We start from the raw sequence: 19,352 nt of genomic DNA, 5'->3' as shown, positions 1-19,352 counted from the left end.
TATTGCTGTATGTTACACTTTTAGATAGCTAGTTGAAAACATCTAGTGTAGGCTAATATTTAATGCCCAAACAAACACTTTACAAATAAAACAAGCCCAAAAAATCACAATCCGCACAAAATTCAAGCATTTGTGAAAAAAAGTATGTCAAGTACATTTTTAAAGCATTCTGCGATGAATAATGGACATGCTGCGATAGTATTTTATTAAAATGTTACTTGAAAATGGGTGTCAATAATAGCCCTAGTAAATAATTGTGTCCAAGGATAATAAAAATAATAAATATTATTAATAAAAAATAAATAAAAAAAATGGAAAAATGAGGGATGTCCCCTCAGAGTATTCATGCTGCCGCTGGCCATTTATGGGCATATAAAATAATATACGGTGTTTATTTCATTTTATTTTAGCATATGAAGGAATTAAAACAGTATTTTAAAAGGTAAACACTTCATAATAGGACATAGAGAGGCTCTAGAAGCACGAAAGCACGAAATCAATCCCATCCGGACCGCGAACAGATTTGAACCCCTCGGCGGTGCGTCTGCTGAGAAGGTGCTCATTATTGGAGACTCCATAGTTAGAAGTATAAAGATTGTGTCACCAGCAGTAGAAGTAAAATGCCTCCCGGGAGCCAGAGTCTCTGACATCGAAGCTAAATTGGACGAATTGCCAGGTGGCGAAGTTTCTACTCTGGTTATTCACGCTGGCACTAACGATATTAGACCTAGACAATCAGAGATTTTAAAAAGAAATTTTACATCGCTATGCAAAACAGCGAAAAAACGATTTCAGAATATAATTTTCTCTGTCCCGCTACCAACATTACACAGAGGGGATGAGGCCTTCAGCAGGCTGTCCTCTCTAAATAGCTGGTTGACAAGCTGGTGTGCATCAAATAATTTCGTTTTTTTGTGAACAACTGGGATTGTTTTTGGGAAAGGCCGGGCTTATACAGAAGAGATGGGCTCCATCCGAGCTGGAGAGGAGCGCTAATGTTATCTGATAATATAGCTAGTTGTTTAAAAATGTGACTCCTCAGAGCACCGGTCACGCTGCAGGCTCGCAGTCCTACACTGCAGTCTGCCTGTAACTCCCAGAATAGCCTGACCCCGATCCTAGATCCCTGCCTGGGGGCATCCAATAAAGTACATAGTCCCGAGATTAAATCTTATACAAACAAAATGAATAGTTATCCTATTAAAACAGTAATTTGTCATAGGCTTGGACGTATTCCTTCCTCTCGGGGCCCTCGTTTCAACAATTGAATAAAAGTTAAAAACTACAAGACAGAAATTACCTGCTCACATTACTTCTCCCATGTATAAGCTGGCTGTCTTAAACATCCGCTCACTACCTAGCAAAGCAGCCTTAATAAATGACACCATAACTGACACACACATAGATGTGCTCACCTTGACTGAGACTTGGTTAAGACCAGACGACACTATTCCATTAGTAGAAGCCTCCCCTAATGACTAATCTTACTGCCAGAAGGCCCGTGCAACAGGCCGCGGGGGGGGGGGGGGGGGGGCTGGCCGCCATCTACCGCACAGACCTGCACTTGTCTACTAAGCCATTAGACAGCTTCACATCTTTTGAAATTCACCAGGTAGAACTTAGGCTTAATCCACCTCTTCAGCTTATAGCTTTTTATAGGCCACCAGGCCCCTATTAGTTTTATATGACCGAATTTAGCAATCTCTTATCGGACTTAGCCATACTTTATGATAAACTAATTATTTTGGGGGACTTTAACATACATATTGACATTAAAGACAACCCCCTCACTGTTAGTTTCTTGTCCCTATTGGAGTCTGTAGGCTTCACTCAGCATGTGTCTGGACCCACACATCGTCACAATCACAGACTAGATCTAGTTATTACCCGTGGGGTACAGATTCACAACCTAATAATATCGCCCCAAAACCAGACGATTTCCGACCACTTCCTTATTACATTTGAGCTGCCTGGAGTAGAATTAGATAAACAGGAGAGGAACATAGAAACTCGCTGCCTAAATCCCACTGCTATTCATAAATTCACTACCCTGTTGCCAAATGCTAGCTTTATCAAAACAGGATCTGCAGATGAATTATTAAATAATTTCAACAATACACTAAGCACTGCTTTAGAAACAGTAGCCCCATTAAGGACACGACAAATTAAACCAACAAAACACTCACCATGGTTTGATGAACACACTCACTCACTAACAGAATGCCGTAGATGTGAGCGTAAATGGAGAGAAACAAAACTAGAGGTCTTCCATATGACATGGAATGACAGTATACTAAGATACAAGCAGGCCCTGTCCTCTGCTAGGTCAGCATACTACTCCAATTTAATAGAGACGCATAAGAATAACCTGCGTTTTCTTTTTAATACAATAGCGACACTTACTAACCAGCAGGTAAAGCCTTCAGAGGTTATCCCCCCAATTTCACCTGTAGTGACTTCATGGATCATTTCAATAGCAAAGTTAACAGCATTAGAAAACAGATAGAACAGGAAACATACACAGATACTATAGCTGACACATGCAGTCCTTCACAGCCCCTGCCTACCTTGTACTCGTTTAATGTAGTAAATCACCTGGAATTGGTCTCCTTAATTACTAAAATGAAAACTACCTGCGCACTAGACCCTATACCCACTAAACTGCTAAAAAAATCTCTGCCATTAATTATTCACAGAATACACAATATTATTAATGTCTCTTTATCCTCAGGATCTGTTCCTGAATCATTTAAAATAGCTGTAATAAAACCACTTCTTAAGAAACCCAGTGCCGACCCTAACCAACTTAAACACTATCGACCCATCTCAAACCTTCCCCTTCCTTTCAAAGGTTCTAGAGAAAGTAGTTGCAAACCAACTACAAGCTTTTTTAACCGATAATCATCTTTATGAAGAACGTCAATCAGGCTTTCGTTCTGGCCATAGTACAGAAACGGCCCTGTTAAAAGTATTGAATGACGTGTTTCAGTCCTCCGATGTAGGGCACGCCAATGTTATTATTTTATTAGACTTAAGTGCGGCTTTTGACACAATCGACCACAAAATCTTGATACACCGCTTAGAAAACCATATTGGCCTATCTTGCAATGTGCTGTCATGGTTTAAATCATATCTGTCAAACAGACTCCAATATGTACAGATTAACAAGAACCACTCAAATTTAACTGAGGTTAAGTATGGAGTCCTACAGGGCTCAGTCCTCGGACCTATTCTTTTTTCATTGTACATGCTCCCTCTAGGTGATATCATTCGACGACATAATATTAACTTTCACAGTTACGCAGACGACACACAATTATATCTGTCAGTAAATCCTAACAATACCATAGACCTAGAAAAACTAATTTGCTGTCTGTCTGAGATTAAAACATGGATGACAAAAAAAATTCTTATGCTTAAATCTGACAAAACAGAAGTCATAATTTTAGGAGACAAAAATCGAACTGTTCATCATGCACTAACAAAACTGAGTAATGATAACTTTAATTTCTCCCCTGAGGAGATGGCACGAAACCTGGGTGTTATCTGTGATCATAATCTATCCTTTGAATCACACATTCAGAATGTGTCGAGATCTTCCTTCCTCCAGCTTAGAAACATTGCTAGACTAAGACAATTCCTCTCGTTACAGGACACTGAGAAATTGATACACGTATTTCTTACATCTAGATTGGATTACTGCAATGCCATTCTGTCAGGCAGCACAAACGGAGCTATTTCTGCACTTCAGTTAGTCCAAAATGCTGCTGCAAGAATCTTAACAAACAAAAAAACATGAACACATCACTCCAGTATTGGCTTCTCTTCACTGGCTGCCCATGCACTATAGGATAGACTTTAAAGTGCTCTTATTAACATTTAAAGCACTAAAGGGACTGGCACCTCCCTACCTAAAAGAGCTCCGTATCGAATACACTCCAGGTCGGCCATTGAGATCACAGGAAGCCGGTTACTTAGCACTCCCTAAAATACACAAGAAAAGAACAGGTGGTAGAGCATTCAGTTATAGGGCCCCGAAGCTGTGGAACGATCTTCCAGCCAATGTAAGAGATGCCCCCTCGGTCTTAGCCTTTAAATCACGTCTGAAGACTCATCTGTTTAGTCTCTGTTTTTCTAGCCCATAGTGCCGCCGGTGTGCCATGGACATGCAATTGCACAACAGTCTTTGGAAATGTCCTGCACTGCATGACCAGTATCTGAGCACGACTGCCCTCGTCTTCCAGCAACAGCCTCCTCTGAGGGTCCAACAAGGCACCTCGTCCCCCACCATGGAAGTCTGATGAGGCACAACCCATCCCAGAAGCACCTCACCATGGAGGGTCAACGGGGCATCCACACCCAAGGTTTGACGAGCCATCCCAACCCAAAGCCTGTTGATGGTCCAAACCCCCCACCCCCGATGGCCAGCGTGAGGCGTCCTCCAGAGGGAAGACCACAGCCAGCAGCACCAATAAAGAACTTTCTGATCTCCTTGCTGCTGTAATAACTATAGTGCCCGGAGGGGAGGCAACCATTAGGCCTAGGCCCTAAGTTGTGGACCCCCAGAGATTCATTTTCTTCTACATGCCATCCATAGGAGTTTTTTTGTTTTTCTCTCCTCCGTGCCTAAATGGTTTATTTACTTAATTGTTCACTCACTTTATTCTAGATCATGTAAAATGTTTACAGGTCTATATTTTATTTTGCTGTACGTTTGTTGTATGTTTACCAGTCTGTAAAGCGCTCTGTGGCTACCCTGTGAAGGCGCTATACAAATAAAAATTGATTGATTCCTCTAGTGTGTACGGTTCCCAGGTCAATACATAAATACATGGTGGTTACTAAAACAAGTTATTGTAGAGTAGTGCAGCTAAATAAAATGCTACCGCTGGTTTTAATATAGAAGACGTAGAGAAGCTACCATTTTATTTCTTAACACAAGTGGGTAGATGACAAAAAGTCGTGTCCGGAAATTGAAAAACAATTTATCATATTGATGATGAAAATCATATACTTGCTTTGCTTTGAATCTGAAGTTCTCAAATAAATATATTGTAACCTCAGATTTTACATTTTAGTCCAATTTTATTAACCTTTTATTGCATCAGTGCCTTGAATTTTCCTGCGGTGTGAAACCATAAAATATGCATACGTAGCATTTCAAATCTAATTTTGATAACAAAATAATGTATCTTCATTCTTAACCACTCCTGTTTCTAGATTATTTACAATCTTTTGATTATTAAGCGAAATGAAACCATTATAATAGTGAAACCCAGGTGTCTACAATAAATGTTTGAATAAGATTTACTGCGATTTTTCTGCACATTGTTAAAAATCCATGAATATACTTGTGTGGTATAATGACATTACCCGTCACATTCTCCACAGTTAGTTTCATATTTTCCTTTGGACTCAACATTTTTTCCCTCTCATTTATAAGGACACCATGTCACACCAAAGGAAGAAACAAAAAGCAGTGAGATTTTATTAAACTTTCAAAAGTGTGTGAACACCACATCATCTTTAAAAAGTAACAATTAAACAAAAGAACTTGAAATGTATTTAACACAAACTTGAGAAATGTGAGAACTCTATGAAACTTGAGGTTTAACAGGCTTAACAAATAATTTTAATAATGTTTATTTAAAAATGAACATAACTAAGCAACAAAGCATTGGTGCCATTTCATTGAAAAACTTGAATTCATCCCTGTCATTGTTACTTAAGCTAAACACTTGAATTCATGTCAAACATGATTTATACACTCACCTAAAGTATTATTAGGAACACCACACTAATACTGTGTTTGACCCCCTTTCGCCTTCAGAACTGCCTTAATTCTACGTGGCATTGATTCAACAAGGTGCTGAAAGCATTCTTTAGAAATGTTGGCCCATATTGATAGGATAGCATCTTGCAGTTGATGGAGATTTGTGGGATGCACATCCAGGGCACGAAGCTCCCATTCCACCACATCCCAAAGATGCTCTATTGGGTTGAGATCTGGTGACTGTGGGGGCCAGTTTAGTACAGTGAACACATTGTCATGTTCAAGAAACCAATTTGAAATGATTCGACCTTTGTGACATGGTGCATTATCCTGCTGGAAGTAGCCATCAGAGGATGATGGATCCATGTTCTCATTCTGTTTACGCCAAATTCTGACTCTACCATCTGAATTTCTCAACAGAAATCGAGACTCATCAGACCAGGCAACATTTTTCCAGTCTTCAACTGTCCAATTTTGGTGAGCTTGTGCAAATTGTAGCCTCTTTTTCCTATTTGTAGTGGAGATGAGTGGTACCCGGTGGGGTCTTCTGCTGTTGTAGCCCATCCGCCTCAAGGTTGTACGTGTTGTGGCTTCACAAATGCTTTGCTGCATACCTCGGTTGTAACGAGTGCTTATTTCAGTCAAAGTTGCTCTTCTATCAGCTTGAATCAGTCGGCCCATTCTCCTCTGACCTCTAGCATCAACAAGGCATTTTTCGCCCACAGGACTGCCGCATACTGGGTGTTTTTCCCTTTTCACACCATTCTTTGTAAACCCTAGAAATGGTTGTGCGTGAAAATCCCAGTAACTGAGCAGATTGTGAAATACTCAGACCGGCTCGTCTGGCACCAACAACCATGCCACGCTCAAAATTGCTTAAATCACCTTTCTTTCCCATTCAGACATTCAGTTTGGAGTTCAGGAGATTGTCTTGACCAGGACCACACCCCTAAATGCATTGAAGCAACTGCCATGTGATTGGTTGGTTAGATAATTGCATTAATGAGAAATTGAACAGGTGTTCCTAATAATCCTTTAGGTGAGTGTACTGGTTCATTATGAGAACATGTCCATTAGTGTGACAGCTGCGTCCTCTGGAGTGACATGAAAATGGTGTCACACCAGTGGACAGATCTGTCACACCAAACGACTTCTCATGATGTTTGACCATTCTGGGGACTTGTGGTGATTCTCAAGTATTCCAATTTTAACTCATGCATTCTCATTTACAAGGTATCACACCAAAGACTTAACTGATGGACACAAGGGGCAATGCTAGAAAAGTGCAATATTTTGATAAATTTATTATACAAAACTCACCATATGAATATGATACAGCCATGTCGTCTATACTTCCTGAATGAGGAAAGACTTCTCTGTAATGGTGTCCAAGTAATTGCATGTTTTAAAATCGCATTATGGTGTCACGCCACGGGACATCCTCTTTGCCAAGAAATCGAGAGTGGACTAATTCAGTTAACAGTCACAGCAGTGAACATTGATCATGTTTAGTTCAAAACTCCCCCCAAAATAATTGTGCATTAATTGTGTTTGCTCCATGGAAAGAAAAAACAGCATGCCACATCAACTACCCAAGTACATAATAATAATAATAATAGTTATTAACTTAGCTTTCAGATTTCTGTCACCTGGAGACTCCCACACCTCTATTGCTTTAAGCTACTGGGTTGGCATCTCTACAGTCTGCCACATTGTAGAAGAAACATGTGAAGTGCTTTAGACATGCCATTGTTTTCCCTTGCATTATTCTTTGCTTACTCTATTTTTGTGAGCAGTACAAAGCTTTTCATTGGTCACTTTCATTAAATGTCACGCAACAAAATCACAGACTTGGAAACTAAACAGAAATTTTAATCGTGTTGCTTCAGTGTCACATTGCCGCGTCACATCTGGTGTGAATAGTCCTTAAAGCTTCAGAAGGCCCTGCTCAAATTGATTAATTGGTCCTGAGAGCTGGGTGTTTCCCTTGAGGTCTAGAATCAAGGACTGATAATCCCAATCAACAGGATCAATGCCCAGACACTGGCCATCCTTACCAAACATACTGTCCTAAATAAGAGTCAAATTGGATTCCTACCTAATCTGGGTAGAAATCTTGACATAAATCCTTTAGGATCCCCAAAGGATCTTGTTCAGAAACAAGATCTTGGTCAAAATCCTGTTCAGGAATGGGATCCTGGTAAAAATCATAAGAAAATAAGAAAGTTTGCAAACGAGAGGAGGACATTTGCCCGTCCTGCTCATTGGGTGTCCATTAATAACTAAGTGACCCAAGGAAACTCCTCAAACTTTAACTATAATACATACTTCTCCAACCAACGATCCACATTTTATGCAGTAGGCTATACTGAATATAATATAGCCCACAATCTGGCCTCTGTGATACAAATAGTAATTGTGAAAGATTTATAATCATGTTGGTTGGTGAAACACGCAATTCTATACACATCATATTATCATTATGTATTTTATTAGATTTGCACCTTATACAGCTCTCGTCTGCCTGTCCTGATCAGCTAAGCAAGTTTCTAACTTTCCTTTGGAATTCAATCATGATTGCCTTCCTAGATGAACTCATCAAGATTTCATTTGTGAAACAGTCGGCATGTTGAAGTCCTAGAGATCAAAGTCCATGATCTTGAGGCTCAGCTTGCTGATCTGCGCTGTATTAATGATATCAAAGAATTGGTCAATCAGCCCATGACAGAGATGGTGTGCACAACAAAACCTAGGAGAGTTGAGACCGTAGAGCAGGAAAGTGTAGAGAACTGCCGGGTTACAGTAGGTCGAATCCACAGAAAAAGGCATGCACAACCCAAGAGACATCCCAAGAGCTAGAAATGCCCAACAGGTTCCAACTGCTGGACACCAAGTTGGACAGTGACAGCTCACAGGGTGATGGGAGGGCAGCTGAGCACCAGAGCACCAGAGCACCATGGTGCCCACTCCCCCCCAGAACAGGGAGGTAGTTAAATCAGGAGACTCAATTCTTAGAGGTGTAGATCACACAATGTGTTCTAGTGATAAGGAGACTGGCATGGTATCTTGCCTGCCTGGTGCTCAGGTTGCAGATCTCCATAAACTAGTAGATGGGCTACAGGTCAAAGCCGGGGGCAATCCACTGGTCATGGAACCAATGACATAGGAAAAGGTAGGGCAGAGGTTCTGCAAGACAAATTTAAAGAGTTAGGAAAGAAACTAAACAGCAGAACCTCCGTGGTAGTTTTCTCCTAAATACTTCCGGTACCACGTGCCAGGCTTAGATTAGAAAGTTTAACACGTGGTTGAAATCTTGGTGTAGGGAAGAGGGTTTTAGATTTATGGAGCATTGGTCTTTCTTCTGGGATAAATGGGACCTGTACAAACTGGGTGGTCTACATCTAAACAGAAGGGGGGCTAATCCATTGGGAGAGTGTATGTGCAGAGTAATTGATAATCTTTTAGACTAGGGACCGGGGGGCAGGGAGCTCTAGCAATGGGAGATGTTCCACTAAGGAAGGAAAACAAATGGAAACTGCTAGTAGGAAAGTCCTGAAATGTTTGTCTCAAAAGCCAGCAGTATAAAGAACAAGATGTTAGACCTAGAAGCCACAGTGCTGGCATGTGACTATGATGTTGTAGGAGTGACAGAAACATGGCTTACAGAAAATTATGGAGATGAACACAAGTTGAAAGGATACACACAGTTTTGGAGAGACAGGCAAAATCGAAGAGGTGATGTGGGGTAAGCTTTTGAATAAAAGATCTGGAGGATTAATGGATGGAGTGTGTTACAGACCACTCAATTCAGATATTCAGAAAGATGTTGCATTGTACAATGTAATCAGGACTGCATGTAGCAAGCATGTGGCTGTTATCATGGGGGATTTCAATTTCCCAAACATAGACGAGGAAAGTCCAGTTGGGACTACAGAAGCAGAAATAGAAATGGTTGAGATGCTTTCTAACTCAATTTGTCAGGGAACCAACCAGAGAGCGTGCATGCATTGATTTGAGGTTTTCAAATTACCAAGATAGAGTCAGAGGGACATTAGTTAGAGAATCAATGGCAAACTGTGATCACAATATGGGGCCGGATTAAATCAAAACTTTGACCCACCCGCTAATAGAAAACTTCAAATCTGTACATAGTAGCGGTTACATTTACGATTAGAATAAAGTGGCATCTAACTAAAAATGAAGCCACAACTGAGTATAGTTTTAAGAATATACTACTTGAGGGTCAGGAGAAATTTGTACCTAAACTTTGCAAATTGAGAAAAAAAAAAAAAAAGTGGCCAAAATGGTTTAATAGAAGAATGCAAAAAAAATAGAGAAAGAAAATCTTGTATAACGCATACAACATACAAAGAATATGTTGAACTGCAAAGAGATCTTAAGAAACATCAAACTAATCTATTAGATTTCTTTGAACATGCAACTGTAGCTGTAGATCATGTGAAAGCATATGATAGGATATACTTATATTTAAAAAAAGCTTTTAATAAGGGGATTGTGGTGGAAGAATGTTTTGGAGTCGGGAGTTCTAATCAGAATTTATTACGTGCACTGGAGGAACAGCGCAACACAGAACTCAAAGGATTTTAAGCTAGCATGACACTGTTCCCCAAAAGTTTTGAAGTAGTACAAAGCTTTTATATCCCTTCTGGTACATACCCTCATGAGGTTTGACATTTTACAAACAGTGACTGAATGGTAATTTCCAATAACCAGCAGTGATTTCATTGGCATTCTAAACTAAGGCCTTCCCATCTCATCGATATTATAATCAATACTCATGAATAATAATCATTAACCTCTGAATTGCCAGTTGCATTGGAATGTAATTTGCAGATAATATGTTGCAAGAAAGGAATGTGAACTGCTGATATAACCAAGTTGGGAGTAACAGCACACCAAAGACAAAGGCAGAATAGGATGTTAATATTTTTCCCCACACATTCCACACCTAAGACTGATCCTCAAAATGGAAGCTGTAGGCATTCAGGGTAATGTAAGTAGATGGATTATGAACTGGTTGATGTAAAGGAAACAGAAGGGTGTCAATAACAGGAGTTGCTTCTAACTGGAGTGAGGTTGTTAGTGGAGTTCCACAGGGATCAGTATAAGGGCCTTTGCGTTTTCTATATTAATGATCTGGACTCGGGGATAGTTAGCAAACTTGTCAAATTTGCAGATGATACTAAAATAGGTGGCTCATCAGATACAATCTCGGCAGCACAGGTTATTCAAAGGGACTTAGATAATATTCAGCTGTGGGCCGACACCTGGCGGATGAAATTCAATGTGGACAAGTGCAAGGTATTACACGCAGGTAACAAAAACGTCCACTATAATTAGGTCAATGACGTGACCAGTGTACGAAATTAACTTTTTGGCTCACCTATCAAGGGGAATGGTAGATAAAAAAAATCCAACAGCCAAGAATATCTTTTTACCACACAAAATAATAAATTGCCTTTTTGTGTCTCACATTCATTAATTTCAGTACATTTCATTGAGATTTATGTTGAGTATTATGTTGAATACAAACTTAGAGACCAGAGCAAAATTTGAAAACAAAATTATGTTAATACAGTGCATGCGGAAAGTATTCACAGCGCTTCACTTTTTCCACATTTTGTTATGTTACAGCCTTATTCCAAAAAAAAGCACATGTACATAAGTATTCACAGCCTTTGCCATGACACTCAAAATTGAGCTCAGGTGCATCCTGTTTCCACTGATCATCCTTTAGATGTTTCTACAACTTGATTGGAGTCTACCTGTGGTAAATTCAGCATGACGCTTGCCATTCAGGCCAAAGAATTCAATCTTTGTTTCTCATGGTCTGAGAGTCCTTCAGGTGCCTTTTGGAAAACTCCAGGAGGGCTGTCATTTGCCTTTTACTGAGGAGTGGCTTCCGTCTGGGCACTCTACCATACAGGCCTGATTGGTGGAGTGCTGCAGAGATGGTTGTTCTTCTGGAAGGTTCTCCTCTCTCCACAGAGACACGCTGGAGGAAACCAGGCACCGCTCATCACCTGGCCAATACCATCCCTACAGTGAAGCATAGTGGTGGCAACATCATGCTGTGGGGATGTTTTTCAGTGGCAGGAACTGGGAGACTAGTCAGGATCGAGGGAAAGATGAATGCAGCAATGTACAGAGACATCCTTGATGAAAACCTGCTCCAGAGCGCTCTGGACCTCAAACTGGGGTGAAGGTTCATCTTCCAACAGGACAATGACCCTAAGCACACAGCCAAGATAACAAAGGAGTGGCTACAGGACAACTCTGTGAATGTCCTTGAGTGGCCCAGCCAGAGCCCAGACTTGAACCCGATTGAACATCTCTGGAGAGATCTGAAAATGGCTGTGCACCGACGCTCCCCATCCAACCTGATGGAGCTTGAGAGGTCCTGCAAAGAAGAATGGGAGAAACTGCCCAAAAATAGGTGTGCCAAGCTTGAAGCATCAAACAAAGACTTGAGGCTGTAATTGGTGCCAAAGGTGCTTCAACAAAGTATTGAGCAAAGGCTGTGAATACACATGTGCTTTTTTTGTTTTTTATTTTTAATAAATTTGCAAAGATTTCAAACAAACTTCTTTCACGTTGTCATTATGGGGTATGGTTTGTAGAATTTTGAGGAAAATAATAAATGTAATCAATTTTGGAATAAGGCTGTAACAGTGAAGTGAAGCGCTGTGAATACTTTCCGGATGCACTGTATATTGATCAACAGTTAATCAAATCAATCAAATCAAGTTTATTTGTAGAGCACATTTAAAAACTGTAGTTGACCAAAAGTGCTGTAGTTTATTTTTTTTTACTTTATTGTCCGTTTTCGACTTGTATAATATATACTGTATTATAAGTACATGCCTAGCTGAAGCTGTTCTGAATCCATAGATACCACATATATAAGCAGTAGCATCTATTATAGCGGAGTTATGAGCTGAATTTTATAAGCTCTCGCTCTGCCAGCTCTCCCCCTCCTGCCCCCTCTGGCGCTGCTCGGTCTGTAACCCGACACTTATCAGCTGATCTATTCCAGCTGCCTGACACAGGGTTTTTTGGGTTGGCTAGTAAAAAAAGCAGATCTCCATGGCATATGATACACACAGTAACATCCTCTCCATTGGGCAAATCCAGCCCCATTGCCCATTGAATTTCTAAAACCAGGAAGTATGCAATGTAAACAAACTGCACATGGTTCTTTTCAACAGAATGTCAGCTATGCAGCTAAAAAAAACGTCTTTATCTCAAATCGACAACAGCCTCAGCATCATACTGTAGCCAGCCTCTTGAAACTTTATCTCCAAACCTCCATTTCTCACAAAACTTTTTTTTATGCGATTCGTCCTCCTTTTCGACGATGGGTTTTCATTTCAAAGGTTGGCTTACTCCAGGTAAATGTCACCACATAACAGCTATTTAATGAACAGTAGCTAGCAGCAGACCGGTTGCAAGTGAGCGATGTCAAGTAGCTGATGTCCCGTACGGGAAACAGTGCCAGGAAACCAGGAGCACTAGAGAGGGTCTGTGGCTTGCAAACATGAGTAATTTCCTCCGAGCCATCATGCCAGATATTTTATTACATGACTATTTTGGTACAAACATTTACCTGCCAATGTGGCGGATAGCCTTCTGAGATTTACTCGCCAAATGGAAAAATCAACCTGCATTTGGAGCTTGGCGGGTGTTAATTCTGGACGCTGGACGTGAGGCATGCATTATTGTGTCCCAAGCATATTACAAATATGACACGTATTTATCGGTTATTAAAACTGAATAATATGTCTCAACACTCCTATATTTATTCACTGATAGGAGTATTTTGCATGAGTATTTAAAATGTTAGGAGCTATTCATCTCCAAAATGTCACACCTAAAATTTAAATTGAAAAACTCATATAAAAGTATAAAACCTTAGATCTAACAGTTGGGCATAATTGTGTGAGTGTTTGCATTAATGTATAAAAATATTGCAAAGACATTTCATTTTTACATTTTTTGTCCCCATATTGGGATTTCTTCCAATGTCAATCCGGACAACAGATATTCAGGAGCATTTTTACATCAGAATGCATTTTGCTAGCCATGTGACATGATATTACATGATTCAGAAGATTATGAAGGACCCCAAGGCTGTGCAGAAAGTTTAGTAAGTCTCTCCTAAAATGTTGATAATTTGACCTTTTCGATCACTGGTGCACTAGGGTTAAAAGCACTTAAAAAGCATTTATAATATGGTTTAAAAAAAAAAAAAAAAAAAAAAAGTATATTTAATATGAAAGATGACATTGAATAGTTTTAGGTCAAAGTAATACATTTATACAAATGGTAATTGCCTGATTCATGAGTTAATACTTGCATTTTGTCATACCGGAAAACTATCACTTTCTGTTATCCAACTATGTCACTCGTTATCTGGAGTGACTTGCTTATACTTTTATTGTTTTTAGGAGTATTTTTAAGCATGTAGGCATCACATTTATGTTGTCAATGTTGTTTTAACAACACAATAACATTATTTCTGTAGTTTTAATGCGAATTTTGTCTGTGTGGATGTCCTTAAATAACAAACGAGATGGCAACATGGTCAATATTTTTGTTTTAATTTAGTTTTAAGTTTTAAGAGAATATATAAATCCAAGTTCAAAAATAGCATAATTCCTATATATTTAAAATGTCATCATATCAAAACATTCAATATAATTTTTAATCTGTTGAAATGTTAATTAATTGAATTGACTTCATGTCATAAATGAGTTACAACATTGTTGTTGCCATTTTCTTAAATGGCATGTTTACATATTTCCTGTATAACCTAAAAAAAAAGTTAATGTGCTGAAAAAAGTTAATGTTTTTAAATCTTAAAATGTTTTACTGCTATGGTTTTATCAAATAGCCTATGCCTTGAGTGGAATTGTATTACATCAAAGTGACTGCTCACTTCTGATTATTTACTTTAATATAAAAATTATACATTCAGTGACTCTCACACTCAGTTAAATACAGAATGATTTTTTAAGTACATCTTTGTTGCTGAGACTATCTTTAGATATCATCCATACGAAATCTCACAGTATGTCATTCCGAGTAACAATATCAGTCAGGTAGGACAACACAGATTTTTCTTGTAAAAAGTCAGTGTCCTTGAGTAAGGATACAACAATAAATCGTATAATTTTCACTTTTCACTATTCAAGCGTTATGTTTTGGGTGACTGACTTCAAAAAATGTGCTGGTGTCAATAGAAAAGCCCAAATTTCTGATTACTTGCAATTTTATTTTAATTTTTTCTGGGCTGAATATGTTTGTTGAGATCAAACTATGAACACCTCACTTGAACCCACTCTATGCTGACAAGACTAAAGTCAAATAATTTGCAAATGTATCATTGTTATCTGGTATGAGATTTTTGATACTAGAAATCATATGATTTATAATAAAAAAGTATAAATTGTTATTTTCAGAAATAAAACTGAAATATATGCATAATATTCTAATGACGGTAGAAAGAGCTTTAATTTGTATTTTAAAATCCTTATTCGTCACTGAGAGGGATGCGCCGATATGAAAATTTTGGCCATGACCAATAACCAATAGCTTTATATTTGGAAGCCAATAACCAATATATATGCTGATAAACACAAATCTTTATATGAATTTTTCTGAGCCTGATTACAAAAAAAAAAGGCTAACAACTATAGTGGACAACTGCTTTTATTTTAGGTATGAAGGGAGGATAAAGAGAGGGATTGGAGAGATTGGGGTAAATACAGAGAGATTAAGAGATTTAAGAAAAAGGTACAGAGAGATTAAGAAATGGGATACAGAGAGAGGGGGTACAGAGAGATGGGAGAGAGAGAGAGAGTTATGAATGTTATCCACAAATTAACAACATTCAAAAAAGAGCACTGAATTATTGGATTCACCTAAAAAATAGTGACTCATTCCATTACAAAGCCTTGTAATACCAAGAGCTGAAGGCAGAGAAGAGTCCATGCAAACAGCTGGTCCTGCAGCTCACTGAGCTGAGCAACACTACGGTCAGTCAGCTCCAGGACAGCACTGCGCAAACAATGTCAATTTGACTAAACCAAATTATACAACACCTCAAACACTCTTATCTGGCCCACTGGGAAACTAATACTAAAACACAAAACAAACTGGATTGATATCGGACCCTCAATAGTAACAACACCATCGCAGAATACCTGGTAACTGTCAGAAACACAAAGTGCAGGCAAATCCTGATCAAATACCAGCTTCCACAGTCTGGCCATTGAAACAGGCCGACACGACAGGGAAAACAGGTCACTATGAGACTGGAGAGGTTGAGACAGAAATGTACTTGCTTCTAAACTGTGAAAAATATTCCCAAACACAAGACAATTATATATAATATATAAAATAAATACTAGCTCCATTCCACCAACGACAGAGACCGAAAAACTGTCAGTCATCCTGGGAGAGGGACAAACTCTGCACTGGCTGCCCAATGTGCGTCAGCCTGTTACAGCCTGAGGTACAGTGTTTAGACACCATGCCTGCTAAAGAGAGGGAGGGAGGAGGGATGGAAGGGGGCCTGTTCCGTTTTTATTTCGGTTGTGTGAGGGTGGAGGGGGTGATATACATATATGGATTTTCTGTATCACAGATATTGTTTATATTGACATATTTTTTGTTACAATTCCTGCAATGCTTTGGCAATACCAGTATACTGTTTTCATGCCAATAAAGCAAACTGAAATGAAAAATTCAGAGAGAGAGGTACAGAGATATGGAGTGACAGAGACAGGATCAGAGTGCGAGAGAGGTACACACACGGGGGGTGGGTTACAGAGAGATGAGGCGAGAGAAAAGTATAAAGATAGTATGAAAGGCATCAGTTCACAGTTTAACACTTGACTTTTCTGACTGCTGTGACAGGCAGAGTAACTTTTTTTCTTTTTTTTTAGCACTGTTCCTAAATAAATTAATGACAATAATAATAATTTAAAATAATAATATTTTGTAAGGCAGGGCGATAGAAAATACGTTAGGTAAGAGAGTATAGGATGGAACACATGAGATATAGAGAGGAAGCACATTTTTAGAGAGAAAGGTACTGTATATTATGGCGTAATACCCAGTCGCCTGGCTATGCGATCAGCACTTAACCCATCACAGCCAGGATTAACTACTTTACACTAAACACCACCATAACACTTAAAAAGAATTCGAAACCAAACCTGAGTCCAACAGCCGCGACTTAACTCCAACTTCCAAGCCTTCGGGGTTATTATATTTGTATTTTATTGCTTAAAATTCAAGCAAATTGTTTATTCACCCGTCAACAGTATTCACAGCCGCTTCCAGGGACGCGCGACCTCTTCCGGGTTTTGTCCCCCCCACTCCTAGCAACCACAAACTCGCCCCGCCTTCCACACAAGCGATTGGCCAGTAGAAGCAGAAGGACGTTCGCTAACTGGAAGTCAGAAATGACCGTTAATTTGCCCAAATTCGCAGAGAAGCTTGGGAACTGTAGTTGAACCTGCATCGCTAGTTGTTCTCGCTCCAGAATGGTCTTAATGGGTTTAAAACTGCCTTTGAAAGTGTCACGTAACACTGGCTCTCTGATCATAGTTCTTCATAACGTAAGCTGCCATGTGTTGTTTAAAACTGACCTTAATAGATATTTGTAACACGGTTGTTTTTGTAAACTTTTTCATATGTTTCCACTTTGTAATTGTTTATTTAATCACCTTATGTCCTTACTTTCTGAGCAATGTTTTTCGTTTAGCATATTCACGTGTGGTTTAAGTGTGAAGCAGCTTTAATTACCAGCTTTGAATGATCTGGAATCTAATTTGTTGAAAGCCTGTACCAGTTGTAGTACTTTTGAAAAGTAAGTTTCTAGACGGCTAACTAAGTTGGCCCAGCGTTAGTTTAGGGTTGTTTGGCAAGTGGTCGGTTGGCAAGCTAACCATAACGTTTATTAATGTACTTGAAGTGCAAATGGCCCAACAATTTGCATCTCAAGTAAAATAAAATAATAAATATGTGGACAGATATGGAAGCATATAGAGGACTTTTTGCAATTGCATAATCATGTTCCATTTATACACGTAATATTTGGGACAAAATGAAAATGAAATAATTCCATTTGCATTTTCAGTTCCACATGATCTAGTAAGCACATTCGCAGACAATATTAAAATATAAATTCAAAAGCCAATTGCAGTTGCATTTTCAAAAACTTGTCCCGCTTTATGATGGACTTTACTCAAATGATTATGTATTTGTGAAAATAGAAAAACAGCACATTTGCAAATACATGTTTTAGCTCTTACTCTCTTTTCTGGACAAAATGGAAATGCAAATGTAAAACGCTATTGTAAATGCATGGTCAAAGACTACTATTACAAATGCATGATCAACCAAGCTTCAAGATGGACTTCATTCTATTGATAATGCAATTGTGAAATGAGAGAAACAGCGCCCCTCTTTGCAAATGCATGACATACCTTTTACGCAGTTTTCCGTAGTAAATGTAAATGCAATTGCAATCGCTATTCCAAATACCAAGGCTGCGTCCCAAATTGCACACTTGCTCCCTACACTCTTCGGCAAGTGTACACTTTGCGTGACGTTGTGCTAACGTCACAGAGTGTGCACTTGACTGAGTAGGATGTAGGGTGTAGAGTGAAACTAAAAGCGCTCAATGGGACACACTTCAGCGTCAGCATTCAGCGCCTTTGCCTTTGTCTGAAAAAGTAACTAGGCAGTCTTTTCTTGTCATCTGTCTGTATTTAATTATAGTAATAATAATAATACTAATTTTGAAATACACTGTTCCTTAATATCACCTCCTAGTTTTATAGGATACTACTTCATTAATTAATTAAATGATAGTTACCGAAACATTTTTTGGCTGAACTTTCTAATCGTATATTTAAATCATGATTATATAATCATTTTATTTTATCTATCTATGTATTATTTCCTTGATACATAATTTAACAATTTATACAACTGTCTAGCTAACATTCCATTTATATACACCCGCCGCTATTTTATTTTCCCAGTTGACTTTTGTCTCCGCCTTTAACGCAAAGAGTTCTGGGACTTCAGCGCTAAAACACTTCCGCATAAGTGTGCTCTTTTGTACACTACGCACTACGCAAGGGAGCATTGAAGGGCACAAACGGCTCGATTAGGCTCCTTCACTCGTTCCCTAAGAGTTTGGAACAGCCATTAAGATGCCACCGTAGTACTTCCGCCCCCCAAGGGAAGGGAACGAGGGAACAAGTGTGCGATTTGCGACGCAGCCAAGATCATGCTCTACCAACCTCTAACTTTTGACTTCTGAACCTCTGAACACGAGCACATTGAAGCGCTGCAATTGTCGGTCTTCTCTGTTCTCTACTCTGTGCTCTCTGTTCAAAACATAAGCGCTTGATTTCAGGTATAAGAATATATGCAGACCCGGAAATCACATGGAATTACGATTTTTTTTAATGTTACTGTGGCTTCATTTAGTGGCAAATTTCATATATCGATTAAGACATATACTTGTAAATATAGA

The 19,352-nt window shown here is 39.0% G+C and overlaps 1 protein-coding gene across 1 annotated transcript in view; it reads right to left on the bottom strand.

The window, feature by feature from the left end:
- cep164 (centrosomal protein 164) overlaps window positions 1–17,162 on the bottom strand; it is an 84,014-nt gene extending 66,852 nt beyond the window's left edge. Inside the window, exon 1 of the mRNA XM_066716415.1 lies at window positions 17,115–17,162. The gene's annotated coding sequence lies outside the window, so the exon portion shown is untranslated. The remainder of the gene's footprint in view (window positions 1–17,114) is intronic.
- Between the last annotated feature and the right edge of the window lie 2,190 nt (window positions 17,163–19,352).

The sequence above is a fragment of the Amia ocellicauda genome, chromosome 11 (assembly GCF_036373705.1).
Source record: "Amia ocellicauda isolate fAmiCal2 chromosome 11, fAmiCal2.hap1, whole genome shotgun sequence".
NCBI classification, from domain to species: domain Eukaryota; kingdom Metazoa; phylum Chordata; class Actinopteri; order Amiiformes; family Amiidae; genus Amia; species Amia ocellicauda.
The sequence above is the reverse complement of the archived record's forward strand: the minus strand, read 5'-3'. Positions and strand labels throughout refer to the sequence as shown.